This window comes from Chinchilla lanigera, unplaced genomic scaffold (genome assembly GCF_000276665.1).
Source record: "Chinchilla lanigera isolate Chin_1 unplaced genomic scaffold, ChiLan1.0 scaffold00012, whole genome shotgun sequence".
NCBI classification, from domain to species: domain Eukaryota; kingdom Metazoa; phylum Chordata; class Mammalia; order Rodentia; family Chinchillidae; genus Chinchilla; species Chinchilla lanigera.
Window position 1 is genome coordinate 756295 of NW_004955413.1, and position 17342 is coordinate 773636.

At 41.6% G+C, this 17342-nt stretch overlaps 1 protein-coding gene across 2 annotated transcripts in view; it reads left to right on the top strand.

Moving 5' to 3' along the window:
- Window positions 1-1803: 1803 nt before the first annotated feature.
- Window positions 1804-17342, top strand: part of Otud7b (OTU deubiquitinase 7B) — a 54508-nt gene continuing 38969 nt past the window's right edge. For both annotated transcript variants that reach the window (XM_005378701.2, XM_005378702.2), the window contains exon 1: window positions 1804-2164. The gene's annotated coding sequence lies outside the window, so the exon portion shown is untranslated. The remainder of the gene's footprint in view (window positions 2165-17342) is intronic.

Sequence of the window (17342 nt, forward strand, 5' to 3'; positions counted from 1 at the left end):
TGGTCCAGCTTTTGAATATGTATGTGTGTATCTATGTATGTATATATTTTGTGTTTTTGAGACAGGGTTTCACTATGCAGTTCAGGCTGGCCTTGAACTCACTTTGTAGCCCAGGCTGGCCCTCGAACTCACAGTGATTCTCTTGCCTCAGCCTCCTGAGTGCTGGGATTACAGTTGTGTGCCACCACTCCCAGCTAGCTTTTGAATACGGAAATGTTTTGTCGTTACTACTAAAAGAAAAAAAAAGTGGCCTTGTACTGAGGGTGGAGAGTGCCTTTGAACCCCACACAGTCCTAAGGAGTTTTTGGTAGTGGTGTGACAGACTAGAAAGTCGTAGTGAACAACCGAGAGTAATTTGCTCATAGAAAGTCTTGGTGAAACAAGATGGCTTTCAGCTTTTTTTTTTTTTAAGTTAGAATATTTATGGAAATAAGAGAAACAACACTGGTCTCCAGGGGAGACTCGGCATGGAAGTCCAAATTGTCTTCTTGTCCTGCTCTATGTAGATGAGCAGACTGGGGCTAAGAGCTGGCGTTCAGAGTTTTGAGGTTCCTCCTCTGTGGACTTGCTCTGCCACCTCAGATTTAGCTGTGAAAGGGTGAATGTAATCAGTGGAGCTCAATTAGAATCAGCACAGGTGATTCCACTGTTTCATTCCACTCTCCTCACATTTGCCCGCTTGAGGCCCAAGCCACGGGGCTCTGCTTCTTAACCTGTCCTGTCCCAAGCAACTTTTTGAGCTGTGGGCCTAGGAAAGTCCGTGTTGGCTCTAGGCCCATCCCTAAGCTGTCAGTGTTAAACCCAAGGATGTCCCCAAGAAATACAGCTGCCTAGAAATGTCCTTTTCCAGGTGTTGGGAACTGAGGATTTGAGGAAGTGATGTGGGGAAAGAGTTGACTGTGATATTTGCTTTTACATAAGCCTTGTGAGCTATAGTTTAGACATATGGGTACCACAGTGCTTAGAGTCTGAATTAAAATTTAGGATTTCTGTGGTTGGTTATAGCAGTGAATGGTCTTGTTTTGTCACGAAGATCTCTTATTCCTCGATAAACTCTACATTCTCCTGTCATCTACTATTCCTTTAACAAACATAGCTTACTTATGTTCTCATAGCCATATAGCACATAGGAGTTCTGTCATATATAAAAATTGTATGAATGCTACTGAACTGATGTCTGGGATCATGTTTTGTTGATTTTTTTATCCTCAGTATCACTGAGCACAAAGCATTGTACATAGTAGGGGCTCAGTAAGTGTTTGGGCTGAATTATGCTCTAGTGCCGTAAAAGGCATTATGAACACAGGTGCTGCATAACTTTTATCGACGGTACTAACGGTCTTAGGTAGACCTGTCGGTAGGCATCATTGTTATGCAAGTAAACACTTTATAGAGGAGGGTGTTTGCTTCAAGAGTTAAGGGACAAGAAAAGTATAACTGGTCAGAAGTTGATTTGGAAGAAAGGTTCTTAAAATTTCCCCTGGTCAGCCTGGAACGGCTGTGTAGAGTAATTATAATTTCAGTCTTCTCTTTTTAAAATATTTTCATCCTTCTCACCTTTCTAGAACCACCCCACCCCTTTACACTGCTTCCCAAGGGGCTGCAGCCAACTGATTCTGCCCGTCTCAAGAGTTCGCCCCGCCCCCTCCGGTACAAGAACGCTCCAGCCAGGGGCTGTAGGGACGAAGCCAGGAAAGCCGGGGTCACGCGCGGGGCAGGCGCCAAAGTTGCCGGCGCGCGGGGAGCGGCGCTAAGGGCGGGGCTGCTACGGGACGGGGCGGGGCGGGGCGGGGCGGGGCCGGAGGAGGCCCGGGGGCCGCTTGGGTGTCACCAACAACGCGCTCCGGCCGGAAACAGGCGCTTGTTTCCGGCCGGACGGCCGAAAGCCACCGATCCCGAACTGGCCGCTGGGGTCCGAGTGGCGACAGAGCGTGGAGAAGGCAGAAAGACGCTGGGAGAGGGCAGTCCCCATCAGTTCCGTCTGAGTCCAGTTCCAGATCCTGTGCGGAGCCACAGCCGCGGTCGCAGTGTCCGCCGCCGCCCCCGCCTCACCGGCGTCGGGGGAGGGGCCGGTCGGACCCCGGGGTCACTGCCGAGGAATGAGGAGAGGCGGCCGGGCCCCGCGCTCTGCCCCGGCCTAGCGCCTGGCCCGGGAGTCGCGAGGGTAACGGAGCCCCCAGCCCTGACACCCTCCCCGTCTGCTCCCGCCCCTCCCGCCTCTCCGGAGTCCCGACTCTGCCCCTCTCGTCTCCGCTGCCCTCTTCTTCCTGGTTACTGTGTCCCACCTGAGCCGGCTCCGTCGGCCGCGCTCGCCGCACTGCCCCTGCTCGTCCCCAGCTCTCCGCCTCACTCCTCCCTTCCACCTGCGTCCCGGCCCCGGCCCCTCTCGGCCCCGGCCTCCCTTCCCGAGCCCCGCGGGGCGCGTGGACGCGATCGGTGCCCCGGGCTTCCCGGGAGGGGTGGTGGAGTTTCAGGGCGGCTCAGATGCGGGCAGCTGTCTCCATTGTGAGGATAAAGTTCATTTTAAGTGTCAGTATAAAAGTAAAAGGAAAAGAAGCTCGGTGTGCTTTTCGATAGCCAGGTTGAGATGCGTCTAGTAATGGAGGAAGGAAGCGAAAAAAGATACGTGTGAGAGAGATTCTAGCGTAGGTTTGTGAACTTCAGAAAAAAAGAAAAGTTGCCGTGAGTCGATGGAAACTTGAGAAGCTGACGATGAGTAAGCCGGGGGCTGCGTGATCTCACTCTTCTCATAATTACTAGGTTAACGGTGTGGCTCCGGTCGGGATGGACTGGGATTTGTTTACTGGGCCGGCGTATTTTTAGCTTGTCGGCTCGCGAGGACCTGCGCTGAGTCTGTCTCTCCCTCGTGGTGGTGTGTGTCTAACTTAGGTGGCTTCTCTGGGCACAATACGGGTATGAAAATTGGAAAGTTGAGAGAAGACGACTTGAAAGCTTAAGTAGGCGGTTTCTCCAAAACTTTTCAGAGGATTTTCTTGTTATGAATGCAAAGCCAAAAATTAGCAGGATTTGACTTTTATTTTCCTGCTCCTTTTGTTCAGTACTGGAGAGTGAACCCAGGGCCTTACCGAGGGCCACCTCCAGCTTTTTAAATAATTTGAGACAGTGTCGCTACTACAGTTCCAATTTGGGATCCTCCTTCCTCATCCTCCAAGAGTGCTGGGATTATAGGCAGGGCTCACCGTCCCTGACTTTTCTTATTTTTCTTTTAATAAGTACTATATAAAATTCTTTACTTAAAAAAATAAAATGCTTTACTTAGAAAATCAGAGGCTGGTAATTTTTGAGTCTTTGGCCTCTCCTGTATATGTAGGAGATCTTTGAGAAGGTTGGATCCCTTTTCTCTGACACCTATTTATAAGGATAGTGTAGAGAGAAGAGATGGTGTAGTTAAGACATCCAAAAAGTAGCTAATCCCTAAATATTTAAAACAATTTTTATATTACTTTAAAAAACATTTAGATATATTATTTCTTAGTAAATATGGTTACATTCCTGATAGGGTGGAGAAATCTGCAGGGACTTAATGTTAGGTGACCAGGGAGAATCAAACCATAACTTATATATGAATACTTTATAGGCAAACAGTAAAGAATTAATCATAGTACTTGTCCTCGTTGTTCTTCAAGCATATCTTTTAAAGTTTAGCGACCAGCCTGCTGTCCTAGTCTATCGAGATGTGGAATGCTGAACAAAGCCGTAAAATAAATGACATTGATGTCACTCATGTTCAAGCAGAGTAGCAGTCTAATTTCTGCTGGCCAACTGGCATGCCTTAAAGCACCTCTCCAACTAAGTCGCCAGTTACTATGTACTTAGAGATTGCAAATGAATACAAATATTAGCTCATGCTAGGAATAATTGAGAAAGTAAATATGCTGAAAACATATGTTGTATTTCAAAACCAAAATAGATTGCTTTTCGATTTTAATCCCCATTTTGGATCATCAGCACCTTCTGCCAATAATTATCCATTAACATGAATAATTTAGAATTGAAAGGTAGCTGCTTTGGACATTGTGCATTCAAGCAGGCAGATGGAAGATAGTTTCCAAACTATATTTTTTGGGGGTGTTGCCTGATATGACTTATTTATGGGGTTTTTGTCTTGTTGCCCACACTGGCCTTCGGTCTCAATCTCTTGAGTATCTGGAATTGTAGGCTTTTGTTCTGCTACCTCTTTCATTTAATGCCAGATTTCTCTTAAAAAAAAAAAAAAAAACAAACTGCCAAAGATAGGGCTATCTGATGACTTGTATAAGGCAAGACAACGAGTCATAAATGTTGTTAGATTTTTTTGATATCCCTTAGTGGAAAAATGTTTAATTTGGGGATTAAAATCTCATTTTTAAAAATGATACATATCCTCCCAGAGTCTTGACCATCAATAGATGTTTTAATTTGTTCGAGTTGTTTGATGCCAACAGTGGTTATGATTTGTATGATAAATTTTATTTATATGTGTATTTAGCAATTTCCCTTAGTTGAACTGCATATATTGTTGCACAGGGTGGAGGTTGAAGGGATTGACTAAACCTAGGAATAAGCATAGAGCAGCATGCTAGCCCACCACTATTTGAGATTCTGAGAAGGCTTTGTTTGGAGTTTTGAGACTCATTATATGTAACCGAATGAGTTATGATAGAATAATCTAGTTTTTAAAAATCTCTTTATTTTTAAGAGTCTCACTATGTAGCCCAAGCTAGCCTTGAACTGGTGGTGATCCTCAGCTTTCCCAGTGCTGGGATTATAGGTGTGTGCCATCATCCCTGGCAGAATAATCCAGTGTTTAAAAAAAAGCTTTCACATTGTTGTAAGGATACTAAATGCCACTTCTCAAAGTTTCAGAACTCCTGAGTATGACAGGCAGATGTGTATAAATTTCTTTAAGGGAGTACAGTATCTTCTTACCCCAAAGGGAAAATCCTTAAACAGTGCTTTGAAAAGTGACTTGAGCAGTGTCTTCCTTAGGGGAATTCAAGAGCTATGGAATATTAGACTGGATTCTTCTTAGTAGCTCCTTATGTTAAAAATTTGTGTGATAGAAAGATGCAGGACAGTTTTATCATGAATTCCTGAATTCAACTGATTTTTTTCTTTTTGTTATTTGAGAAATAACTATATAGTTCACGCTGGCCTTGAATTTACTATGGAGCCCAGGCTGGCTCAAACTCACAGCGATCCTCCTGCTTCAGCCTTGCAAGTGGTGGGACTACAGCTGTGCACCATCATGCCTTGCTAAATTGATTTTTTAAATATGATAGAAGGACTTTTTTGGGACTATTTTCTTTTAAATAAGAAATCCTTGCTTAATAATTATTGTTACTGAACACTTTTTTTTTTTTTTTTTTTTTTGAGACAGGGTCTCACTATGCAGTTCTGGCTGGCCTTGAGCTCACTTTGCCCAGGCTGGTCTCAAACTTGAAACGATCTTCCTGCCTTAGCCTCCTGCCTCAGCCTCCCAAGTGCTGGGATTACAGTTTGCACCACCACGCCCAGCAAATACTCTTGCAGATAGAGCAGTCTGCAAGCTTCCATAACAGACTTTGGAAAGATAGAAAAGATGTAAAACAGTTGTCCTTTCCTCTGGAGCAGGAATGGGGATAGAATGGTGGAAGATGGCATATAAATGGGAAGGCAGACTATGGTATTAGGATCTTTAACTTTTAGGAAAGAATAAGTAACTGCTGAGGAAATTTAAAGTAATAGTTAAACTTGTGACTCCTGAATGAGTAAATTTTGAAATGGACTTGAAAGGCTGTGGGTTAGTCCTAAAGAGGTAGAATTAGGTGGACCTGGTTCAAATTGTGGTTTTACATTTTGTTATATGACCTTGAACAAGTTACTTTTCTGTCCTTATCTGTCAAATAGATAAAAACATTCAAGTAAAATGAAATGGTTTTTCTGTGTTAGGAATAAGAGAAAAGAAAGGAACCCTTAAATAGAAAGTATAGAATGTACATGGTAGTATGAATGACTAAGTTGTGTGTGCAGGGAATCCATGTGAGGGCCTGGAGAGCATTGTGAGTTGGTCAAGTCATGGGTAGTGCTGACAGGAGGCTCAGAGGCCAGACTGTTGGGTGTGGATTGAAGGTCAATAGAGTCATTGTAGGTCTTCGAACAAAGGGTGGATTTCATGACAAGTATTGAGCCCTTGGCCCAGGAACTGAGGGACAAGGAGTCAGGCGGGCACTGGTCCATTGTGACCCTAAGCTTCTCTTGGTACCATCCGGGCCTGAAAGCATAAAGCCAGGAGCTTCCGGTGATTCCTTGTGGAAGTTTTGGCATTGACTCACCTTATGGTGGGGGATCTCAAGACCACGACTGGGTTCTCTGCAAGAGTTTATGTCTGTAAGGATGGCATTTATTTTAACTGCATTTGACTCTTAATTATCTCTACTGATGTAGGGAGCACTAGAATAGGAATTCAGAGCTTAATGAAGAATTTTGAAAATATATTAGTTTTTTTAAATTTTAGTTTATTATTACATATATGTAGTACATAATGTTTACATTCCTTGTGGGGGGTTGGAACATGTATGTAATACATTTTAATTTCTTTTTCACCCCCTTTCCCTTCTTTCCCTCCCCCTCCACCCATCCCTTGAATTCCCTTCCTTTTTTTAAAAACATGTTGGCAGTACATAATGTTTACATTCCTTGTATGGAGTTGGTGGGGTTTTGTTTTGTTTTGTTTTGTCTTTTTGAGACAGTTTCACTATGTATGTAGATCAGGCTGGTCTTGAATTCATTTTGCAGCCCAGGGTGGCCTTAAAACTTGCAGTGATCCTCCTGCGTCAGCCTCTCAAGGGCTGGGAATACAGGCCTGGGCCACCCTGCCTAGTTGGAAAGTGGGTTAATTTTTTTTTTTTTTCTTTTTGAAACAAGTTCTCGCTATGCAGTTCAGGCTGAATTTGCACTCACTTTGTAGCCCAGGCTGGCCTCAAACTTGCAACGATCCTCCTGAGAGTGCTGAGGTTACAGGCGTGCACCACCACGTCCGGCAAGTGGGTTAATTTTAAAACTAGATTGTTTAGTATTTTGAGGATTGCATTGATGTTAAAATGAATTTAATTTCTAAGCCTTTGTTACCTGATGGTGAGGAGACTGCACTCATGGCAGAGAGCAGTCAACCTTGAATTAAAAATTTGGCCTCAAAAATCCTCAGAAATAATTTGTGACTAATTAAGACCAAGGTCCCTCCAATTTCATAACCCATACTTCTTTGTGACTAATCCATAAACTATACTGAATATATTAAGGCTTAATTTCTTTTCAAAATGTCCAGTGTGGACATATATATGTAGGCTTAATTTCTTTTCAAAATGTCCAGTGTGGCGTCTTGGGTCTGTCTTATGCCTAGAGAACAATTGGTAGATGATGAGTATGTTCCAGCCAGAACCAGTGTTCATTCACAACTTCTGGAGGGGTCTCACTGCACTATGCTGCATTGTTGAAGATTAAACTGGCTTTCTTAAAGGCCTTGGGGGGCTGGCACTTCTAGAGAGATGCCAGCTTCACTGAAAATCTGTCAGACTTTTCTTCTGGAAAAGTCCTTGAAAATATGGCCAGTTTAAAAAAATAAAAAGGAATGGGAACTGTCCACATTTAGGAAGTATACAAAAGCCAGGTATGGTGGCTTATGGCTATGATCCCAGCAGGCTGGGAGGTTGAGACAGGAGGATTGCAAGTTTGAGCCCAGCTTGGGCAATTTAGCAAGAACTTATTTCAAAATGAAAATTAAGAAAAGGACCAGGAATGGAGCTCAGTGTGAAGGCTCTGAGTTCAATCCCCAGTTTTTTTTGGGGGGCATGTTAAACAAAAGCATATAGCTGTTTTTCCAGTTGATTTGCTTTTCTTCATCCCTGCTACCCTCTTTCCACCTCCTTACAGTCATTACAAAACTATGTATTTGTGATGTCACGAGCACAGGTTATTACTTAACTTTGAGTGAGGAGATTATACTTTTGAGCTGTGATTCAGAGATGGAAAAGACAGGAGTCTTACTTTTTATATAGCTAGATTGGGATTGTTTTCAACTGTGTTTTTTAGATTTCTGTATTATGCCTTATTTCCTCTAAGAAATAGTTTTAGATTGGAGAAATTAGTAAACTGTTGTTTTTAGTGACCTACTATGAGTTCAGTTCAATGCCAAATGCTTTCTTTGGAGGATTAGGAAAAGTGACAATTTTTAGCCCTTGAAGAGTTTAAAGTCCATTTGAAAGTAATGGCAATAGGAAAGACTAAAAACCTACTGAGCTTCTGTTACTACTCCAGACAAAATTTTAAAATGTGAAAAAGTCTATTATCAATTGCCTCATATCATAGTTATTTTGGGAAAGTACTCAGTTATGAATAATATCATAGAATTATAATTTATTTCATGTCTTAAAAAAATAAAAGTACATTAGGTGTTAGGAATGAAGAGAATAACAATCATTTCTTTTTGGAGCTGAAAAGGACCAGGGACCATTGGAAACATGACCATACCTGAGATGTTCTTAGGGCGATGATGAGGTTAAGCTGAGGAACAGTGAAGTGAAGGTGGGTAGGTGGGTTTGGAACCAGGTTTATAGGGAGTCTTACACAGCTAGGCTTCTAAATATTTTATATATTTTTGAGTTGTTGGAACTCAAACCCAGGGCCTCAAACATGCCAGGCAGATGCTGTACTCCTGAGATACACCCTCAGCCCTTATTTTAAATGATAGAAAATAGGGACCCACTGTGGATTTTTGATTAGGATGGCAGTATGATGACAGTAAGATTCAGGGTGGCTTGGAGGGAAAGGAGATTGACAACTGGAGTGTGTGAAGAGCTGAGGCCTGAGTGAAAAGATGAGGGGTGGGGATGAGGAGAAGAAAGAGACTGTGAAAGAAATGTGGAGGTGAGTGGGGAGTGCAGGGAGGAGACAGTGGAGGAGGATGAGTGGTGTGTGATGGAATGAAGCCCACGTGGCTTAAACACTTGACTGAAATGTAAAAGTTAGGAAGTTTTCTTCATTATTTCAGGAAGTTCAGTTTGAGATGTATTGAATTTAAAGTGGCAGCAAAATGTCCAAATGATAACTGTTCTGGTTGTGAGAGTTATAAACCTAAAGCTGGAGTAGAGGTGGGGGTTAACAAGCCCAGAAAAGCGGTTGATCTGCCTAGATGTTGTAGCTGTAGCTACGGGCATTTTTAAGCTCTGCTAGGACTAGAGTTTAGGGAAAGAGCAGAAGGGCAAAGATAGTGGTACTGATAAACCCAAACACTAGCATTTTCCTCTTTCCTGTCTCCTGCTTACTTTCTCTTCCTCAGCTCATCTAGTATCTGCTGGGCGTCTCCTGTATCATCAGTGCTGATGTAGGCACTGAGGAGATGGAAATGAGCCAAAAATCTACCCGCTAGGAGTGTCATCGTCTAGTGGGAGGAGACAGATGTGTAAATATATGGATGGACTCAAGTGTTGATAGTGGCTGCAGTTGAAGTATTTAGGGGGAAAAGTAGGGCCTGAAGGTCAGTTTCGGCCTGGGCAGAAATTGGAAGGAGCCTCTCAGAGTAGATGACATTTACAGCTAACTCTAGAAAGATGAGGTATGCATATACCCTCCTGAAGGCTGGGGTAAGTACCAGGCAGAGAAAACAGCTTGAATAAAAACTTAAAGGAGCTGGGCACCACAGCATAAGCCTGTAATCCTAGCACTTGGGAGGCTGAGGCAGGAGGATTGCAAGTTTGAACCTTGCTTGGGCGATTGGGTGAGACTGTGTTTCAAAACAAAACAAAACAAAAACAACAGAAAAAGCTGAAAAAACAAAAATGAAAAAAGCACGGCCAGGATGAAGGCTCTTAGTTCAATTTCCAGTACTGTTTAAAAAAAAAAAAAAAGCTTAAAGGGTGAGCCAGCCATAATTTTTCAGGTAATTTCTAAGTAATTATAGCTGGAGGATGAGGTTGGAGGGCAAGGGCTAGAGAAGTAGGCAAGGCTAGATCATGGCTAGAGTTTTATGTTTTTGTGCTTGGATGCTGGATTGAGCCCAGGGCCTCGTGTATGGTAGGCATGCTTTCCCGTGGGAGTGCTTTATCTTGTGCTGCAGTAAAGGATGAGCTGTTTAAGTATTACAAGCATCGAGTGATGAAGTTTCAGACCCAAGAACAGTGTATGAGTTCGGCATAGAGTCGGTTGAAGAGGGATGGAGCCAAGTAATGTTATGTATACTTAACCACAGCGAGTGTTGAGAGTTAAGGGTGGAACTGCAGGGACTGTTACGCTTTCTTTGTTTTTTTTTGTTTTGACACAGGGTCTCACTATGTAGTTCAGGCTGACTTTGTATTCACTATGTAGCCCAGGCTGGTCTCAAACTTGTATTGATCCTCCTACCTCAGCCTCCAAAGTGCTGTGCTTTCTTAGTCTTTGTTCATTTTGAAGTGATATATCTGGTTTGTTTACTCAGAGTCTTGAAAGTTGTTTAGTGAGAGCTTGACCTGGAACTTAGTCTTCCATGGTTGATATGGCAGGTGACTAATAAATGTGGGTTCACTGATCTATTTCCCATATCCCATTGCAGTGTTTGTCTCATCTTGCCATCTTGCATTGTGCTGGAAGAGAGAGAGCCTTCATACTCTATTCCAGTGATGGTGGACCGCTTAGAGCTTCCCATGATATACATAGCCTTCGTGGTGCGTTCCATGGGCTTGCTCCCACTGCGTCCCTTTTAACCAGTCTGAAGTGAACAGAGATATTTTCCTAGGTTTGACTGAGAAAGACCTGTGCTGAAAATACACTGGGAAGAGGGATTTTTGCGTTGGGGCAGTTGGAGTAGGATTTGGATTTGTGCTCGGAGTAGGATGAACAAGACAGTAGGATTCTTCAGCTGAAATGATTCAGATGTAGAATGTCAAGATATTTGAGTGTATAGATATTTATCACTTTTGCTAAGTTCCCTTCAAGTAGTTTTCTTTTAAATGTAGTTTTGTGTCAGTAAAACTTGTTAAAAGGAAGATTATGATGAACTGGGCACTGTATATTTATCACAAAAGAAAACTAAGATTTATCTTATACTTGGATTCTAAACCTTTAAAAAATCTTTTACGTTTTCACCAGTACATGATTACATTCATCATGGAGAGTTGGTGCATGTGTGTAGCACATCTTAATTCTTTTTACTTCCTTTTCCCTTCCTTTCTGTCTTTCCAAAATCTTTCTTTATTTTTTTGTTTGTTTGTTTTTGTTTTTTTTGTCTGTTTTGAGACTGGGTCTCACTGTGCAGTTTAGGCTGGCCTTGAGCTGACTTTGTAGCCCAGGGTGGTCTCACTCTGGAAGGACTCCCCCTGTCTGAGCCTCCCAGTGCCTGGGATTACAGGCGTGCACCACCACGCCTGGCTCTTCTTTGTGTTTTTAATTTCACTGGATTTTTGTGGAAGGAAATTAGTTGGTTTTAGACTGGGAGTTTGGATTCTGATCACTTTCACTGGAGAGCAGAATAAGGTAGAGTACATCTTAGAAGCTCTTAGATTTTTCTGAAGAAATTTGGGACTCAAGGGAAGGTTTAAGAATGGATGCCTTCTACTAGGTGTGGTGGCGCACATCTGTAATCCCTGAACTCAGGAGGCTGAAGCAGGAGGGAAGCTGAGGCAGGAGGATCAGTATGAGTTCAAGGCCAGCCTGAACTACACAGTGAGGAGACCCTATCTCAAAACAAAACAAAACAAAACAAAACAAAACAAAACAAAACAAAACAAAACAATGGATGCTTCCTTTGCTGACCTTCCTCAAATTTATTCATGCTTTTTTTCCAAGTTTTGTTAACATCGTCCCAAGAGAAGGGCTTTGGTTTGGAAGCTGTCCACTTTAGCAGAGCTGCCAAGTCTTAATTCTTTCTCAAGTGGGCAAGGGTACATTTTGTTTTTGTTTGTGAGTGTTTGGGAGAAGGGAGGGGGGAGAGGAGGCGGAGAAGAGCTACTCATAGTGAGTCCTTGTCTGAATTCCTATGTGCTGGCAGTTTCCTTGGCTTTTTTGGAGGGGAGATGACTTAGTTACACTGGCATTTAAATTATGTGGGAAGGTGGTTCTCACTCTCCTCAGCTATCTGATTTGGGATGGCAATGAAAACTTCCTTCTTGTCCAGTGTTTTCAGCCCACACTCCACCCTGGTGCAAGAGCCTCTTACACATGCCTTGTGAGAGATGTGAGGGCTTCCCTGCAGCCGCCAGCTGAACAAGTAGTGTTTCCCCAAAGTGTAGGGGACCATCCTGCTCCTGACTATTCTTTTTGTTTTAGTGACTCCTTTATAATTCCAGGTACCTGGTCCTCTCTTAATTTTTATATTTTGCATAATGAGATATTTCAAACACTTCATAAGCTTTCAGGGAAAAAAAACCCCAAACAAATAATTTTGAGCACACAATCCGATCTTAATGGATTTTTTTTCTGTAAAAAAAAAAAAACATTCAAATAATGGTAAGCTCTTTAAATAAAGGCACCCAGACAAGCGGTATATATGTGTATGTTTTCTAAAGAAAGTTATCTTAAGATACAGCAATGTTGCAATCAGTAAAACACACTGAAAAATGTTGATTCTGTTTTCATCTGTAGGAATGATACTTTCCTATTATCAGTGGTATTTGGTAAATGTCACTTTTCTTAGTGAAGAAAAGTCCGGCTGTGGTCTCTACAATTTAGCCTTAGCATTCTGTAGCTCTTAGGAGCAAGAAGAAAATAGAAGGACCAGAAATAAACACCATTCCAGACTCAGATAGTGACATAAGTGTATATCGTGGAGTAAAAAGCAAGACTGCCAGAGTTTTCTATCTCCCAAACCTCTGAATTTAATGGATATTAACATTTGGTCATATTTATTTTTACTCTTTTGTTTTCTTTAAAATTTTACAGGTCCCACCCTGCTCCTTTTCTTCCTAATTTCTTAGAAAATTACCCCTGGCCTGGATTGATATGCCTTATTCCGTTTCATGTTTTGTACTTTCCCCTACATATTATATACTCATAAACAGCATATAGTTTTGTTTTGAAATCTTACATAATATAAATGTACTGTTGTCTTTGTGGAGGGGGATACTGGGAATTGAACTCAGGGCTTTGCACTTGTTGGGCAGGTGCTGTGCTGCTGAGCTACATCCCAAAGCCCCATACTGTTATCTTTTTGCAGTTTTTTCTTAGCATTGTTTTCCAGACCTTTTTTTTTTTTTGGAGACAGGGTCTCGCTATGTAGTTCAGGTTGATCTTGAACTCACAGTCCTCCTGCTCAGCCTCCTGAGTGCTAAGATTACAGGTGTGTGCCACCAGGCTTGGAGGTAACCTAATCTGTAGACTCATTTCCTCTATTACATTATCCACTTGTTCTTTTAAAAATATTTCTACCCATCTTTAAGTGTAGACTTTTTCTCCCATGAAAACTTTGCTGATTTTTTTTTTCCTCCAACAGAAAGTGATCTTTCCCACTGCCGAATACTATAATTTTTTGGATACTTATCATGTGGTATTTGTATAGTATTGTATTTTGGCTTCTTTGTGTAGTTGGCATACTTCTTCTAACCACACTGTTAAGCTCTTTGAAAACAGATGACTACTGTAGTGGCTTTTATCTTTGTATCCTTGTGGGGTTTGCTACAGTAATTTACACATTATAGGCATTTAGACACTCATCAGTGGTTTTGTTAATGAATAAAAAAAGACCATCCTTTGTGTTGGTGAGCTGTTAATTTCAATAGGGAGTAGCCTCTATAATAAAGTTTATAAAGAAGCATTTAACATGGAAAAACTATATAAAATGCACATAAATGGTGAGAACAGAGGTGACAGCAAATATTCCTTAGAAAATGAAATGGGAATTCATAAGTGATATCATCCCATTGGGAAGCTCCAGGTATTGATCGTGGTGGCTTTGGAGTCCATGTGTTCTTGTGGCCAGATTCATTTCACTAGCTATCAAATTCTGCTGTTGTCATCAAGGTCTTGACATTTTCACTGGAGATGGGTGTTAAAGAAAACACAAAACAAAAAAGCCCCAGCCTGTCCACTTACTAAACACTGCTGAGGACTGGGAATTCTTTGGGCCCTAAGGAAGAAAGCCTGATACACACATTCATACATGTGTACATATGTATACATTGGAGCTAGGTGGTTTCAAAAGCTTCATATGCATGTTTTCAAAGCTTCAAAAATACATAAAGTGTTTTTTTTTTTTTTTTTTCCTCCGGTACCGGGAACCGAACTCACGACCTTGCGCTTGCCAGGCAGGCGCTTTGCCGCTGAGCTAAATCCCCAGCCCCATAAAGTGTACTTTGAAGCCTGAAATTCTGTAGTGCATAGTCCCAGTATAACATTGTTTGTCCTCATAGTTGCTGTTTCTACCTCCAAGTAGGAAATGAGACATTAAGGTGATGTGTACAGTTACCATTTGGCAGATAAAAAGGTAGTCAAATACTGGTAATTTTGTATGTTTAAACTGGATAAATTGTACTCTTTTGGGGTTCTGAAGAGCAGTGTCATGGACTTTTTTTTTCTTGTTGATGCTCTAGTAGGGATTGAACCCAAGGGCTTTGCACTGAGCTACACCCTCAGTCCCTTTTTAAATTTTTTATTTTGAGATCTCTCACTAAAGGGCTAAGTTGCCTAAGCTGGGCTTGAACTTGCCATCCTCCTGCTTTAAGAATGCTTGGATTACAGCCATGCAGCACTACTAGGTGTGGTAAGAGAAGAAATTTCTCTCAGAGGCTTTAGTATTAATAAATCTTGAGGGCTTGGGATGTACGTAAGTGGTAGATTGCTTGCCTAGTATGCATGAGGCCCTAAGTTTGATCCCCAGCACTGCACACAACAAAAATCTCATGTTAACATGAAGGTAGTCTAGTATAAGGAATTGAGGCAAGACAATAGCAAAGTATAATGCTGCTGACAAAAATGTAGAGTCTGCCAAGAATTACATACATTAGGGAAAGAAAAACTTGTATAAATATTTTAATAGTAAATTTATTGAGACATCATGAGGTTAATACAAGTTACTAGTGTGGAGAACTGCTAAAGTGTGTATGCATTTTTTTGGTGGACTCTATATTTATTTATTTATCTATCTTTTTGAGACAGGATCTCACTATTCAGTTCAGGTTGGCCGTGAGCTCGCTTTGTAGCCCAGGCTGGTTTTGAACTCACAACTCAGCCTCTTGAGTGCTGGGATTACGGGCATGCACCACCACTCCTGGCTTGGACTCTGTATTTTAGAAAGCAAGTTTTTAAAACTTACCTGTGGGCTGGGTGTGGTGGTGCCTGCCTGTAATCCCAGCACTCAGAAGGCTGAGGCAGGAGGGTCGTTTCAAATTTGAGACCAGCCTGGGATACAAAGTGAGCTCAAGTTCAGCCTGAACTGCATAGTGAGACGCCGTCTCAAAAAGACAAAAAAACCCCCCAAAACAAAAAACTTAACTGCTCTTATATGCTCCTTTTTTTTCCTGTTTTTGCGACAAGGTCTTGCTCTGCAATTCAGGCTGGCCTTGAGCTCACTTTGTAGCCGAGGCTGGCCTCAAATTGACAGCAATCCTCTTGCCTTAGCTCCCAAGTGTGGGGATTACAGGTGTGCACCACTACGCCCAGCTTTCGTGTGCTCCTTTGTGAGCATTTGCTTTTGTCTCCTTTGAACAGAAAGCTTACCTGTCTGTTAAATCTTTTTTTTCCTGAAAATTTCCATCAGTATTAAGGAACAAGATTAGAGCTGGGCATGATGGTGCACACCTATAATCCCAGCACTTGGAAGGCTGAGGCAGGAAGGTCACTGCCAGCTCTAGGCCAGCCAGGGCTACATAGTGAGTTTAAGAGCAGCCTGTGCTGCATAACAAGACCCTGTCTCTAAAACAACAGCAAAACCCCCAAAATTATTTGACAAGAAGAATACTTGGACCCTGTTGTCCTTGTTGTTTACAGACTAGGGATGGAGACTTCCCATACTTCTTCTCAGAACTCTGAAAATAGCATTTGAGAGTTAATCTTAAGAGTTGCTACAGCCTAGCTTCTTTGGTTGCCTAAAATAAATTTCTGGCTCTTTGGCACAAAGTATCCCCTCATTTTAAGAACACTAAATTCCTTCTCTTTCACATCATCTTTGTAATTTTTTTGAAAATAGTTCATCATGAAAATTAAGAGTATTCAAAATATCCTTTGATGTTTGCTGTCTGGCTGAGACTGTAAATTCCTTTCTACCAAACACCTGTGTGTTTGAATCTGGGCAAGATACATTAAGATGCCAAGAAGGTGTTACTTAGTGAATAAACTAACCTTGTAATTGCAGTTTTGTTTTGCTAATCAGCATTCTGGGTTAAATAGGGCATCGTTACATATGTGTAAGAAATGTGAGAAACACGTAGGCATATAGCTACAGCATTTTAGAACTGAAAGGAAGTTTACATATTACTGTTTTCTGGGAGATAACTTAAACGATCTATCCAAGGTAGTAGCTACCCTCAGCAATGAACATTTTATTGGCTCTTGGAAAAGTTAGGCCTCAGGTATAGAGTTATAAATCATTAAGTACTTAATAAATAATTGGTTGTGAGCACTACTTATTGCTTTCCTGTACATAGTGTTTGTATAAGATGATAAATAGTAATAGAAAATTATGTACTAAGTACCAAGTGAGGAGTAAAGTTCTTCAGGGTTATATACAAGTTTAGAGGGCATAGGTAAAATTTTTCCTTAGTGAGAGTCATGTGATTTGAATGAAATGAATAGAATTTGGTAATTATGGAAAAGAGATAAGAATAATGTGTACATTTTCTAACAGTTTATCCCAGTAGGAAAACTGAGTTTGATGGAATTATAATACATTTCTCCACAGGTACACTTTTGATGGGAACCTTTGGGAAGTGTAAGTCTAGTCCTTGTCAGTAGCACTGAATTGAGAAGGTTTAAGTGAGGAGTTTATATTCTCATGCCCAGTAAATAGTAGAACTTGGTGTAGAGCCCATTCTTTTTACTGTCAGTTAGTGCTCTTTTTACTATATCATATTGCTTGGGAGCTGGGTAGAGTGGTTAAAAACAGAGCAGATGTCTGGGAAGTGGAACAGGAAGTTGAAGACCACAGTATGGTGAGGTTTAACCACAAGCTGTTTCAGTTCTGCGTAGGTTTTCCTTATGTTTACACACTAGATGTGTATCCTTATGTCTATCATGCTCATAAAGTAACAATGGCCTGGGTTCCTTAAAGCTACCCTTTTCTGAGATTTGGTTTTTATATTCAAGGGAAAAGAATTGCTTGCTGTTTTGGGCTTAAATGCATATTCTGTCTGACTCCCAGATTTGAAGATAAGTTTTCTGGAGTAATAAGCTGTAAGTGAAGT